At 36.4% G+C, this 14,891-nt stretch overlaps 1 long non-coding RNA gene across 1 annotated transcript in view; it reads left to right on the top strand.

Annotated features, from left to right (window-relative positions):
- LOC137403807 (uncharacterized) overlaps positions 1-14,891 on the top strand; it is a 214,628-nt gene that overhangs the window by 23,387 nt on the left and 176,350 nt on the right. The window lies entirely within an intron of this gene.

The following is a 14,891-nucleotide window of genomic DNA, read 5'->3' as shown; positions in this document are numbered from 1 at the left end:
TCCTTGACGGGGTTGCTTAAAGAGTCAATTTTTTTTCCTTTTCAATAAGTTTGGCTTTTTTTAAAGAAATATGCTGACCAATGTTGATAAATCCGAATTAGATATACATGCATGCAATCTGCACAGTGTGTTCAATGTTACTGCATAGTTTCGTCGAAAGCTCTTATCTGAAACCTTTTATAATCCAAAGGGCCCCACATATGCTATATTTCCCAGTTTTGCATCAGTAGCAATGAATTGACTAAATCAAATTGTATAAGTAATAAATGTGGCCACAGGTATGCAAATCTCCCATGTTTGACATTTATGTTTTAAAAATTGGGTGTCTCTGACTCTACCAGGCATATTTGGCAGCATGAATATATGCACTGTTTTAATTAATATACGTTTTAGAAGTTTTCTATTTGACAAATAGGATGGTTTCAATACCAATCACTTGATGTCAATACCATCCTAGCGTTTATTGCAACTTATTACAACTTTTTTTAAATGAACAAAGTGCTTGTTTTTGCCATGCATGCCCACTAACAAGCTATTAAGGGAAAGCATAAGTTTTAAATTTTATGAATAATACGTATGATAAACTTTAGATCAAAGCACACACAGATGTGCCTGCAAATCGGTTTTCTTAGGTTCTGTTGGCAAATCCCTGAAATGGGGTTTCAGGGATTAGTTTGCCTTTCTAACCAATTGATAGAAAATTAAATGATGCAATAAAGGTTCATTACAAGTAAAAAGAACCAAACTAAATATCATAGTTAGCTAAATTTATTTTAAAAGAAGAAGTAGAGCTTGGAACTAGGACTATCTAATTCAAGATATAAAAACATAATAGGAGGCCCTGAATTTAATGAGAAGATAACTTCTTATGCAAAAGAGAAGACAACTCAGAATTTCGTATAAAAATTTTCAAATTTTACGCTAATGGGAGGTCCTCCATTTCAAACTACAGAGCCTCCTAACCTGCAAAATTTTCCAAAATGTTGAACTCTCCGGCAAAATTTATGCAAAATGCAAAATAGATACGTATGCGATCAGCATGACGAGTAGAGTTGTTTAAGCATGTTTCTAGCGAAGCCTCCTATCAGAAGCCTCCTATTATCCGAAAGCCCTATATCGTGGATATATTTTCCAAAGTGGCCTCCTATTCAATCTAATTTGACTATAAATATATATATATATATATATACATATATATATACATATATATATATATATATATATATGTATATGTATATATATATATATATAAATTGGAAAGTCAAATAGTTTACTTATCTTTCAGCTACTGTCAGTTTCCTGCTGGTGCATTCTTCAGGCTGTAAGCTTCAACTTTATATATATATATATATATACATATATATAAATATATATACATATATATATATATATTTAAAAGTTATATTGATACACATTAGTAAAAAGAGTGCTCAATGTTTAGAGTAAAACAGAGCTGATATAAAACTATGTGTACTAAAAAAACTACAAGTTTAATTAAAACATTTTATTACTTAAAGTTTCGTGCGGTAGGCTTGCACTCTTCAGATAAAATGTCTGATTTTATCTGAAGAGTGCAAGCCTACCGCACGAAACTTTAAGTAATAAAATGTTTTAATTAAACTTGTAGTTTTTTTAGTACACATAGTTTTATATATATATATATATATATATATATATATATATATATATATATATATATATATATATATATATATATATATATATAGGGAACAGCTAACATCTTGAGCTCTTAAGGTTTTGAGCTTATATATATATATATCTATTAAAGGTATATGTTAAATATATGTATATATATATACTGTATATATGTATTTCCTAAAGTACGTCCGCACGTCCATTTTTCCGTACGCTCGTACGCCTGTATGTCAGTCGGGCATTCCGGCCATAGGTCTAAAAATCTTCATATTCCGCATTCTGATAGATTTGAACTCACTACAATTTTTGCATTGACGAGTGTTATATTCTGATGTTCTACCGCTGAACTAGAACACCATAGTGATCAGATGCGTGTCCATATAAAATATACCCAATGTGCGTGCTAATTATTTTAGCCCTAGGTTTTCCACCGAAGATTTTGAGATTTGTTCATCACGGAGCTTGAACATAAATTCTGTTCTCGACTAAACCGAAGAATGCGCATTGCAATTAGCAAAGCTCTGGAAAAGCATAGAAATGGATAAGCATTTTACGCTGCATAATTTCTTCAGAAAAAGAGAGAAATCAAGTGGAACGGCATCTCCTCTACCAAAGAGATTTGCTGGGGAGATAACCCTTCCAGTCGAGTTATTCTAAATTGTTTTGGAGGATGAGTCTCCTTTAAAGATGTAAAGTAAACGTGCCGTTGCTGTTTATATTTTCTTTTTCCTACAATTTTTGATGTAACTGATATGTTGCATCTTTGCTGTCTCATTTCATCGCTGCTCATTTTCTTTGCTGTTTCATTATCTGATTTTGCAATTTTTAGTATTGAATGTTAACCTTTAGTGCTGTTGATGTTTTAAAAATCAATCGTACAAAAATGTTTACTTGTGCTTTCTTTTTCCATCATCGTAAATAAAAAACCTTTTATTAAAATTAAACACGATCTATATACACAAGTTTCTATTTATAATAAGTGGTACACAGTACAGTTTATGGTGTAAAATTTTGTGGAAAAAAATACTTTACCGAAGTATGTTTCCGCATGTACTGAAGTCTTTCTCATCTCAGAACAGATTAAAATCTACATAATTTATTTTAATAAGAAAAATTGTTTCAGATCTCGAACAACTCAGTTAGCAGCGCTAAAACAACCTAACACATAACCTAACATAACGGGTAACACATAACAACATTTTGGAACAAATTTTGTTCAAGAACAGAGGTTCTACTGTACATTATTAAAAGCTATACGCCGCTGAAAGTTATGAACTTCTAAATTTACAGTGGCTTGAAAACCTTTACAGTTGTTTTATTCCTTTTTAAATTAGAAATTTCCCTCTCATACAGCCCACGACCAAAGTGATATTGGAAAAAAGAAAGGGTACTGATGGTTGAGAAATGCACTATTAGCAGTCAAATGGCACTGCAGTGCAATAGGATAACTGCAATGGTAGCTGTAATGTACTGGGTGTTATTATGTACAACAAACATCAATAATTAAAGGAAAATGTTATATGTTTATATCTCTCCCCTGCAATAGGAGAAATGCAATATTAGAAGTAAAATGCACTGATATTATTAGAATAACCAGTATTATTAATATAGTAATACAGTAATTATAGATAACCAATGCACAATTTTGGTTACATTTCAAAACGTCCTAGCTAACAATATCAAGAGGTTGTGATATTTATATAGACTTTTAGAAAATCTATTTATCAAAACTATTTAGAGAAAATAATAACAGTAACATATTGCCCAACATCAGCCACTATCTACTTCGATCTTGTAAAATCGAATATTTATTCTTATAATTAAATCTTCTAAAATTGAATAATTATTCTTATTATTAAATATTGTAATAATCTCATGAGAATTGTTAGAAAATAACAATTGCCATTTCCTTTACTTTAACTGCTTTGGACATCAGTTGGAATACCAAAGTACTCATAAGTGTCCAACATGTCAGTTACTTTAAAATCGGCAAAAAAGAAATGATAACTTTTCAGTACTTCTACATTAATTACAGAAACCTTTGGCAATTCAACAATGCTATAGATTGTTGAAATGTTCACGTTTTCTTCCGTGAAATGCGCACGACTTAATGGGTCTATATATATATATATATATATATATATATATATATATATATATATATATATATATATAAATATATATATAGATATAAATATATATATATATATATATGTATACTAGCTGTGCTACCCGGCATTGCCCGGGTAATAAAAAAGTCTTCTGATATATATTAATGACGTATAGGATATAATCGAGAGTTCAGTTCATAATCAGTTCATAATTCGCAAAGGTTTAAGTTTGAGAATAATTATTGTTGGGCAGAATAAATTGGCCCTGACAAAAAAAAAACGAATAAGCATCACCTTGCATATACTTAGGTTGCAAAATAGTTCAGAACGGAAGCATCGTAACTCGTCGACGCTAAAGGCTAAAATAATTGGCATGCGCTTTGTGTATTTGTTATATTAATACATTTTTGACCGCTATGTTGTTCTAGCTTAGTGTTTGAGTGTCTGGAGTAGAGATTTGTGAGTTCAAATCCCTCGCGGCGCGTGATTTTAATATCAAGATTTTCTGATCTATAGCCGGAATGCGTAGCAACATATCCACATATCCACATTTGGGAAATATATATACATATATATATAAGATGATCCATTAGGCCAGTTGGCATTACATGGATGTTTACAAAAAATAAAAATTATTTCCCGTTTTTGCCTTCCTTTTTTGCACTAAATTGAAAGTAAGGAGTTATTTGCGACTTACTAAGGTGGCGGTTTTGCCAGTTTATTTAGCACATCTTATATTTGATAAATCTGTGTTTGTTGTTTGTTTGTAGTAATAAAGCCTTAGCAAAGTTAAATTACCTTTGTAGTGGATTTGAATTCACAACGGTCAAATCGCAAATCTGCTAACAAACATGTATACATACACTTTATAGGCTTTCTGCGGTTGCACACGCCAAATGTGCACTTTTTATTATCAATTAATATTACCCCTTGAGTTTGCTATGCTTTTTAAAAAGTTAGAAAGCCAATTAAAAATCACTACCCATTTTTTTAATTTGCGATTTTCAAATGTGTTGTTTCAGTTTCAATTACCAGCTCCAATTTTGGGTTCTTCCTAGTGGCAATTGCTAAGAACCACCAGACTTAAAACTTTTACATCTGAACTGTTGTAAAATCTCAAATAAGCTTTGCATCTACATTCTCTCTGTTTAGTCAGATAAATCATCTGACAAAAACAGTCATATATATCATTTTTAAGTTTGTACCAGTGTTCAGTGTTGAGAGGTACTAATGTTGTCCGATGCAATGATTGGATGAAAATCTTTGGTTAAAGCAGTAACCTTTTTTATACACATTTCTATGTAACTATTGATATTATTGTTTCAACATATTCATGATTTTTTTCTTTGTTGTTGTTTAGTCCACAATAATTGTATCAGCGTCAAATCATTTCTCACTGTAGACATTGTTATAGAACAAACTATTTGTAGTAGGAGCTGAGTTGGTGCTGGTTGGTCTGTCTGTCTGTTTAGTTATTGTGATAAAGTTTTAGCTACGAAAAATCACATTCGTGCTAGATTTGAACTTGCGACATTTGAATTTCATGTCTGCCAATAAGCATAACGACAAAACTAAGCCATTCTTCTCATTTCAATACTGTTACCATATACGGTATTGTTGTGGAATCTGATCCACTGAGAGCTGAGCCTAGGGCTGAGCTAAGCCGAGCAGTCAGGCAGAATAACGAGGTGAGAGTCAGTTAGAGCCAAGTCAAGCCGGGCCGAGCTGCGGAGTAGCTAAGCCAAGCCGAGCCGAGCGGAGTAGAGCCAAGCCAAGCTAAAGTCGAGCCGAGTCAAGCCCAGCCAAGTAGAACGAGACGCGGGGCCTACCCGCTATACAAGCCTGAAAATTTGTGCTAGAGAGCAGAGCTGTTCTTGGCCTGTTCATTGGATGTGCTTGACTATTCTTGTAATTGTATGAACAAAGCAGAAATACATGTATAAACTTATGCATCGAGTCTTATACTGGTGGAGTAAGCAAGGGTGGCACAAAACCTTTATATTATACCCTTTTCATGATTGCTAAATGTGAACTTGTTATTGTTAATTAATTTAATTTAATTAATGTTATTAATTAAAACTACCTTTTGTTTTTGTTGTTTTCTTAGTTCTTTAAAAGGTAATTTTTTACCAATGCCTATTTTTGTTTTTGTAATTTTCAAATGTGCAGTTTCAATTTCAAATCGGCCATTACACTCATATTTCTGGTTTTCGGAAAATCTGTAAAAGTTAATTGGTCCTCCCATGAACAATTGCACAATTGTATTATTGTTATTATTGTATTATCTAGAGTCGGAACTGCTCTACATTATCTTTTCATTTGGTCACACAAAGCAGTAGACAGAGAAAGGCTGATAGCAAATTTTTACTTTTGTACTCGTATTAAGAAGTAACCACATCATCCATCAAAACTTTGAATAAGAACTTCTGCTGCAACAGTAACCCTTTTTTATACACACCCTTTTATGTACTCGTTGTTTATTTTTTCTCTTAATTGATTTTAACTGCATGAAACACTTTCTTCATGAAATGAAGTTTAAAAGTTGGATTGATAAAGGTTGTATGTGTTAATTAAAAACAGTTTTCTGCACAAGGAATTTGTCATTACCCAGGCAACTTCGGGCATTCATTAGTAATTTCATATTCAACGTTTTATTTATAAGTAAGGTTTTATAGTTTTTATTATCTTAGTTTTTAATACCTAATAATTTTATGTCTTATCTATACACGTATCATAGAAGTACTTGAGTTATATTAAATATATAATTATTTATAAATAATGCTTTATAAATAAATTCACACTCTTAATTATTATAACTTAGTGAATTGTTAATAACTATTAATTTTATTTTTTATCTCTACTTTTATCATAAAAATACTCCCGGTTTAAAAGCAAATTCACTCACCTTATAAAAGTAGTTTGAAATTCTTTGCTTAGCTATTTTTCCCATCTCTCCAGATTTGGTCTTCTCAGACTTAGTTTCAGCCAGTTTTCCAATCTCAAGTCCTGCAATATGCAAACTCATGCAATAGAATAAAGCGCAACTATTTATTATTGATTACTAGTACCATAAATTTAATACTAAAATAATTTATATTTGACAAAAGTAAAACAAAAATAATTTTATTAAAAACAATAACTCTTTTAATCACCACTTAAGTTGAAATTTCTTATCGACAAAATTTCCCATTAAGCAAAATATCTAGTGTGCATTTTATATTGATTCCACTGCTTCTGTTTTGGTGTTTCAGCGTATTGGTCGGCATGAAGTTATAATTGTCATGGATTTCCAACTCTGATAAGACCAACATACTGATGTCCATGGATAAACACTGATGCTAGTAACTACATGCAGCATCTTGTCAGTCATTGACTTTTATTTATTGACTTAGCAAAAGCCCGTGTGATCATAAATTACCTTCATTGGACACATAGTTACAGTTTCGTTTGAGGAAAATGATAAGTTCATGTCCAATGGCTGAAAAATAATACAAATAAACCATCAATATTGATCCAATGCTGTAAAAACATTTATCTTGAATTTTTTCACAGCATTACACTTTTCTTTGATTATCAGACTGCCTGATCGCAACTGTTGAGCTAATCTCTTTGCGTTTTTTTGTCTGCCCGTTTTAAATAGGTTTTTATAACTAATTTAAATATTTTTAAATAGACCGGAATCCCTGGCATTGCTTGCGTAATAAAAAATTATTTACATAATTATTTTATTTTCATTTTACAACATGTTACCATTTTAACTTTTAAACTTTATTTCGTGATAACAAATTTTTTTGCAAATAAATTAAGAACAAAATAAAGCAACTGTAAATGTGTTTAAATGTAAATGTGAAATAATTAGCAGGTAATGGCTAAATAAAATCTGTTTTGCTATGATTACAACAAAAAATGATTTGGTATTGATACAATTCCTACGAACCAAGAAAACAAAATAAAAATCCTGAGTATGTAGAATTAATAATACCAATTCTTGCATGGAAGGGTGTGTATAAAAAGGTTACTGTTCCACTAGAAACTACCTATCAAAACTCTGAATACGACGATACTGGTAACTCTCGATAATGGTAAACGTTTAAAAATGAGATATCGTAGTGTCTTTGTCTGACAGAATGAAGAGATAATGTCAAGGCTCTTCCTACGGAGATACTACAATTGTCTGCGTGAAAAGAGTTGACTTTGACCCTAGATATAATTATTAAACCTTACGAAAAATATTTTTAACAAGGGCATCGTAGCGCGTAGGCACATTGGTAAAATAATCAGTGTGCGGTATAGTTGGAGCTGTAGCGACACACACACACATACTTTGAGAAATATATATATATATATATATATATATATATATATATATTTATGTCTACATGTATAGCAGTGTGTGTATAAAAAGGTTACTTTTCTAGAGGAAGACTTTCATCAAGACTTTGAACATAATAGTAGCAATGAGATATCGAACTGTATTTGTCTGGTACTTTGCATGACTGAATAGAGAGAGAATGTAGAGGCTATTCCTACTCAAGATAAGACAGTTGTTTATATGAAAAATATTTAGTCTACACAGATTTGGCAATCAAATTTAGCAATCGAAGCATCATGTTTCATAGAGAATGGCAGAAGATATTTTATAAAAGGAACATTGTAACTCGTGGCATAATGTATTAATTAATAATGGTAGGAAAAACTTAGCATTCATCAAGTTTTAATAATAAAAAGTTCCTATTTAGCGTTTGAAATTGCTAAAAAGATACAGAGTATCTATCTATGACATTAAGGAAAAAACCGCCATATTTGTAGAAAGCGATCGTCATTCACTTATTTAATAGTGTTTTATAATAATATTTTGTTGTTGTTTTGATCTTATAATAAAAAAATTGCAAGCAAAAGCATCGTTCACAAAAATTAACTGCAGAAGCTTCCTGTTTTTAACAATAAAGGTTGTTTACAAAGATGGCGGACAATGATAGAATGACTTAACGAGTAAATGAAGGATATGTTGAGAGCACAAAAGTGATAAAAACGGTTTAGCCTTGTGGTTAGGTCTACATGTTCACAAAATTGTGGTTGCAATCTTTGCGAAGGTCTAAACTAACTCGAAGTGGATCTTTCATACTAATAGCTATAGCTGGACAAACACCGAATGACAGACGACAGATGAAAAACTCTGAGATTTATATACAAGGATGAGTAAACTTTCTGAAGAATTAATTTTCTTTGTAATGCTTTCTAATTAATATGAAAATATACAACTGCACGATTTTATGCTACATTTATATTTATTATATTTAATGGTTGTCTTTATTTATTTTGTTCTAACCTTTAATCCTGACATTAAACAGGTGAATAGTACAAACAAACACCATTCTTCTCATAGTAAAAACTAATTTGGAATGCTGTTAGATGGATAGCAGAATTGAAAGACAGACATCTCTCTTTTCATCGTAAAGATTAACTTGGAATACTCTTAGACGGTCAATAATAGTGCATTTAGTTGAGTGTTGATCTATCAAGCTGAATTTCATGAGTTGAAGTCTCATACAAATCAAATTTTATCCTTACATCTGACCTTAGCATCAGACAGATGACAGAAAAACCTGACAAGCAGACAGACATGGCTCTTTTTATAGAAAATATTAAGTTATTTATTTGTAAAGTGATATTATGTGAATCAAAAGACCTTTAAACCAGTCAGGATCTTCATCATAATTTTCAGCCGGATTCCCACGTTCACATTGCCTTTCTTTGATCACTTGTAGAAACCTGGGGTTAGCCCAAACAATCTTGAAAAGCTGACCATAAGACCTATCTTTTGACTGGTCTGACATATGGAAATCTTTGAGCTGCTGGCTTATCTGGTTTATCATTAGATCTAAAAAGTAAATTATTTGGAAATATATAATGCATAGAAGTGTGTGTGTGTGTGTTAGCATGGCGTGATAACTACATATTACTCTGTTTTATATGGTATTTATACTACACAATGCTAATATAATACTAATAAATTGTTATATATTGTTTTGTTATATACTCATATACATGTCTTCATCTCTTTAATGCTGATTTTTCAAGGTGAAGAATCTTTAAGTTTTGTCGTCTGTGTAATAATAACATTTAACTAAATTTTGCAAAGTAATAGAATAGTTATCTTGATTATAGTATTTCAGACATACAACTTTATAATCAATCTTTAACTAGTGGTGATAGGCATACCAGTTTGGTTACATGGGGTGAATATCAGAAGTGGATTATTCTTCAGGCTACAAAAGTATCCATCATCCTCTATAATGACATCGTCGCATTTAATATGCTTGAGATTTTTCTGATCAATCTACAACATGGTTACAAATGTAGACCAATTGTAAACTTGAGACATGAGTTAACCGCGTCAAGGATGATTATTTCAACCTATCTTTGGAGATGGTAAAAGTGAAGACATATAAGGCAGAATGCTAGCTTTGTAGTTTAAACCAGCAAAACATCCAAAAACATGAGTGGGCACTGTAATCTTTGTGTAAGGTATCTTAGCCTTAGGACCTCAGTAATAAAAATGAGACTATCGGCAAAGAAACAAAGATGCCTACTAAATAGTTACCAACTTTTCCAAATTTAACATTTAGTCTAGTTCATAATTTGTATTTACTGTTAAATTTTTTATATTTATTATTATAAATTGTAGACAAAGAATAAGGCAGCGTGTTGCAACTATGATATTGAGTGAAAACATCGATGAATCATGTGAATACTCAATAGTTCTATGTTTCCGAGGTATATCATGGGTTGAGTCTAATGCATTAAGTGAAGTGACTTTGAGAGTTATTAGGTAGATTTAGTTAATAGTATTTATATATAAAGACCAACCAGACACTCACGAAAAACAAGTTTCAAAGTGAAACTCATTAAACGAAATACAATGAGGAGACAACTCCTTGCTAACTTTTTGTTTTTAATTACACTAGCTAGAGTATTAAAAAAATTATAACATTCAACTAGTTGTATTCAGCTATTTTTAGTCAAACTACTGACAACATGAACCTCAACTACTACAAGTAGGGATATTTGTACTACAAAGAGGCTCTATTTATAGACATACCACCCAATGCTCGACGTTGCCCAGGTAATAAAAGTGCTAGCATAGAAAATTAATTTTTATTTAACATAATTTTAATTGTGATGAAAGAGCATCGCGAACGAGGCCAGTGCCAGCGTAATGATCGATTGCCAGACCGAGCTGGGCCTTTCCCTTACCCCCGGAGGCCTGGCCAGCAATAAAGGACAAAGGTGGCTCGACAGTACATGAGTCACGTAGCAGCAAGCGTTACGGCAGCAAACAGAGACCGCGAAGAGGCGGAGCCAAAAGGAGAGAAGAGCATAAAAGGAAAAGTGCGTTAGAGAGGCAGAGCAGCGCAGCTCCCTGCATACGATAGACATTGTATACTAATACCGGTTATCGTTTTTGTATGTATGCTTGACCATGGTTATAATGCAAATATAAATAATTCATAAATTTTTATTATTAGCAAATATCTATTTATTTCAAATATATTATTTTCACAAATATATGTTCATGCTTAGATAACAAGTCAGTCTTCATTATTTACTTAGCCTTGTGGATAAAAGTGAAGGTGGCATGGTAAAATCATTTACACTAGTGGCAGCGGTGATTCACAGTAGCCCAGATTCACAACAACCGAGTAAGCACCAGGAAGTACAGAAGATTACAGAAGAACATACACTCCAAGAAGAGGTTCTAATAAAGAGACTCAGCAATGTTGGAGATGTGGGAAGAAGAGGCACGTCCAAAAGGGGTGACCTAGGGGTAGACCTCCTGTTTTGGGGAATGGAAAAGGGCCGCAGCAATAAGGCCAACTACTGCCTGCACTAAGACCTCAAAGTCTTTACCAGCAGGCGAGACTCGGCCTTTTCGGCTGGGCCTCGGCGCTCAAAAGCCGGCAAGAAGAGGAACTAACTCCAGAAAAACTAAATCAGGACAAACAAGGTCCTGCTGAGGCGGCCATTTGGCCACACTGACCCAAACTTGTACCGCTTCAGGACTACTATGAGAATTTGGAAGGATTGGACACAACTCCTGTTGACGAAAAAAAGAAGAATGACTTTGGTGCTCCTAGACACCGAGAGAGTCAAAAACCGAGGAGCACAAGGAGACAGGGGAAGCGGCTTGCCAAACCTGTTGGTATTCCTGAAACCCAGTCAAAAGGCACAGGAACGAATTCTCATCTAAAGGACCTTGAGCCCCTCTGCAAGGCGGAACGAAGGAAGGTACCCCCTTTGCCCGGTTAGAAGCCTGCCTTAAAAGCGGCAGAACTCATCTCCAGCAAAGCACTGGAACACTGCTTGCGACTATTCCAGGGCTCAAGCGCAGAAAAATCCAGACCTGTGGCAGGTGTATGCAATGGTGCCAAGCTGATCACAGCCCAAGCACTGAGCCGACCTCATCCCACGAGCTACTTCTTTCTAGGGAAGGTGAAGGGGAAGCCTGTCCATTTTCAGATCGACACGGTGTGCACAACGAACCTGCTGAGCAAACAGGTGTTTGATAAGCTTTCTTTGTGTCGAGGAGCTTGTTGGAAGAGAGTGACAGCCACAGTCTTATGGCCAATAAAACCCGGCTGACAATATATGGGGTAGGACGGCTGCCAGTACGACTCTGAGATGTTAAGACCAAGGAGGCCTTAGCGGTGAGTCAGATAAGCGAGGACGCTAACTTAGGAATGTCTTTCCTGTTGGTTCACCAGTGCGCGATGAACTTCGAACAGCCCATCGTGTCCGTACAGCATCGTCCTATCACCTGCACAGACCGACATAGCTGGTTGCTACTGAGTAAAGTTCAAATGTTGTGCGACATCGTGGTGCCCGCCAGGACAGAAATGACAGTGCGTTGCCGAGTCACCACGGAGAACCACTGCCTACTCGGATTAATAGAGAGTTGCCCTAGAGGACCGCCCTTGGCTGCCAGCTTAAACCAGCCTGGTCAAAGAGAAGCGTGACAGCTAGGTGTCTCAACCTCACGGTAACCCTATCACTTCCCGGCTGGATCAGTCGTCGGCAGTTACACGGGAGTGGAAGACCATCAGGTGGATGACAAACCACCTTACCCCGGATCCGGGACCGTCCTAGGAGGCAAAAAAGCGATGCCGGATGTGAAGGTACCATCCCACCTGAGGGATCTTTATGTGTCTGCCAGGAAGAACTGCCAAAGGCCAAACCAGCTGGCGCCGCTGGGGCAGCTGCTCGTGCATTATAAGCACACTTTTAGCACGGGTGACAAAGATGTGGGCCGTACCTCAGAGGTGCAACACTCTACCCTAATGAAGGAAGGTACTCGCTCTATCCGACAGCCACCCTACTGTCTGGGACAGGAGGAGGCAGATGCCGAGTGGCAGGTACAGGAGCTGCTGAACAGGGGGATAATCAAGCTAGACAGGGGAGCTTGGAGCTCTTTGGTAGTATTGGTCCAAAAGAAGGGCGGGAAATGGCGGTTCTGCGACGACTACCGGCAACATAACGTCGTGATTGAACATAATGCCTACCCTCTTTCTCGGGTTGACGACAGTATCGAGGCCATGTCCGGCAATCAATATTTTAGCACACTCTACCTGGTGAGTGGGTATTGGCAGGTACCTCTGGACGCAGACACGCAGGAAAAGTCCACCTTTGTGAGTCGATCTGGGCTCTAGAAATGGAAGGTGCTGCCATTCGACTTGACCTCGGCATCGGCCACATATCCGCAGCCTATGAAGCGGGTCCAGCGCAGCCTGCACTGGAGAACGCTTTTGATGTACCTGGATGATATCATCATCACTGCCCCAGGCTTTGACACTTAGTTGCGACGACTGGATGAGATATTGCAATGCTTGATTGGAGCTGAACTGAAGCTCAAGCCTTCTAAATGCAAGCTTCTGTAGGTGCGAGTTCGGTACTTGAGACACATAGTCAGCAAGAAAGGAGTAGCCACTGACTCAAAAAAGACGCTGACAGTATGGCAATGGCCGAATCCCAGGGATTTCCACAAGCTACAGGGTTCCCTGAGTACAGTGGGGTACTACCGACAGTACATACCCGACTTTGCCTATACGGCCTGTTCTTTGAACCAACTCAACAGCAAGGGGGAGGCCTGGTTTTGCGGCCAGGAGGAGGGCCTCTGACAAGCTAAAAGAGACGCTGTCCTCAGCTCCCATACTGGGCTACCCAGACCCGACACAGCCGTATATACTAGATACGAACGCTAGTAATTGTGGAGTCGGGCAGTGTTATTTTAGGTACATGGGGGAGTTGAGCGAGTCATCACGTACTTCAGCAAGATATTAAGTCCGGTGGAGCATAATTACTGTGTGGCTCAGAGGAAACTTCTCGCCGTGGTGAGGGTCGAAAAACATTTTCAGGTTTACCTCTTTAGGCGCCAGTTTTTTCTCCGCATGGATCACGCATACCTCTAATAGCTGTGTCGGCGCAAGGAACCTTCCAGCTAAGTGGCCAGATAATTGGAGATCCTTGCCGAGTTCCAGTTTACCCTGGAACACAGGGCAAGCCTCCGACACGGCAACACAGATGGGCTCAGTCGACAGACCTGCGAGGTCTGTTGACAGTGCAAGCTGATCGAGTTGCAGGACGGAGGATCAACCCACAGATAGTTGGCCCTAGAGAAGTGACAAAGGAAGAACCCAAGTCTTGACCCGAGAGTTACCGATACCGCGCGAGACGGCCGGTTGCTTAAGTCTGCCTCTTCCCCAAGGGGTATCGAAGTCCAGCTCAAGGCCACGCGAGGCTATCTCGAGACTGTGGGACGGTTTGGGTAAAGACCAGAGAGTCCGCCAGAGAGTTGGCACACATACAGGCAGCCATTCATAGGCCAGTGGCCTTCATGTATCTCTCTATGCAGCAGACAATGGAGTTAACTTCTGAGCAATTAGAACTGGGTGGGCTTGAGCTGCGACAGCTACATTGCATTTACCAATTCCTCCAGCTGCATAACAAAGTACTGGATGCACATGCTGCTCCGCACGGCCAGCCGAGATGGTGCTCGGTCTGCCCCACCTATTCGAGAAATGCTTGTTTGGCAGACTGACACCCTGGCCCATTGTAAAGTGGGAAAAA

This window comes from Watersipora subatra, chromosome 9 (assembly GCF_963576615.1).
Source record: "Watersipora subatra chromosome 9, tzWatSuba1.1, whole genome shotgun sequence".
NCBI classification, from domain to species: Eukaryota; Metazoa; Bryozoa; class Gymnolaemata; order Cheilostomatida; family Watersiporidae; genus Watersipora; species Watersipora subatra.
The sequence above is the reverse complement of the archived record's forward strand: the minus strand, read 5'-3'. Positions and strand labels throughout refer to the sequence as shown.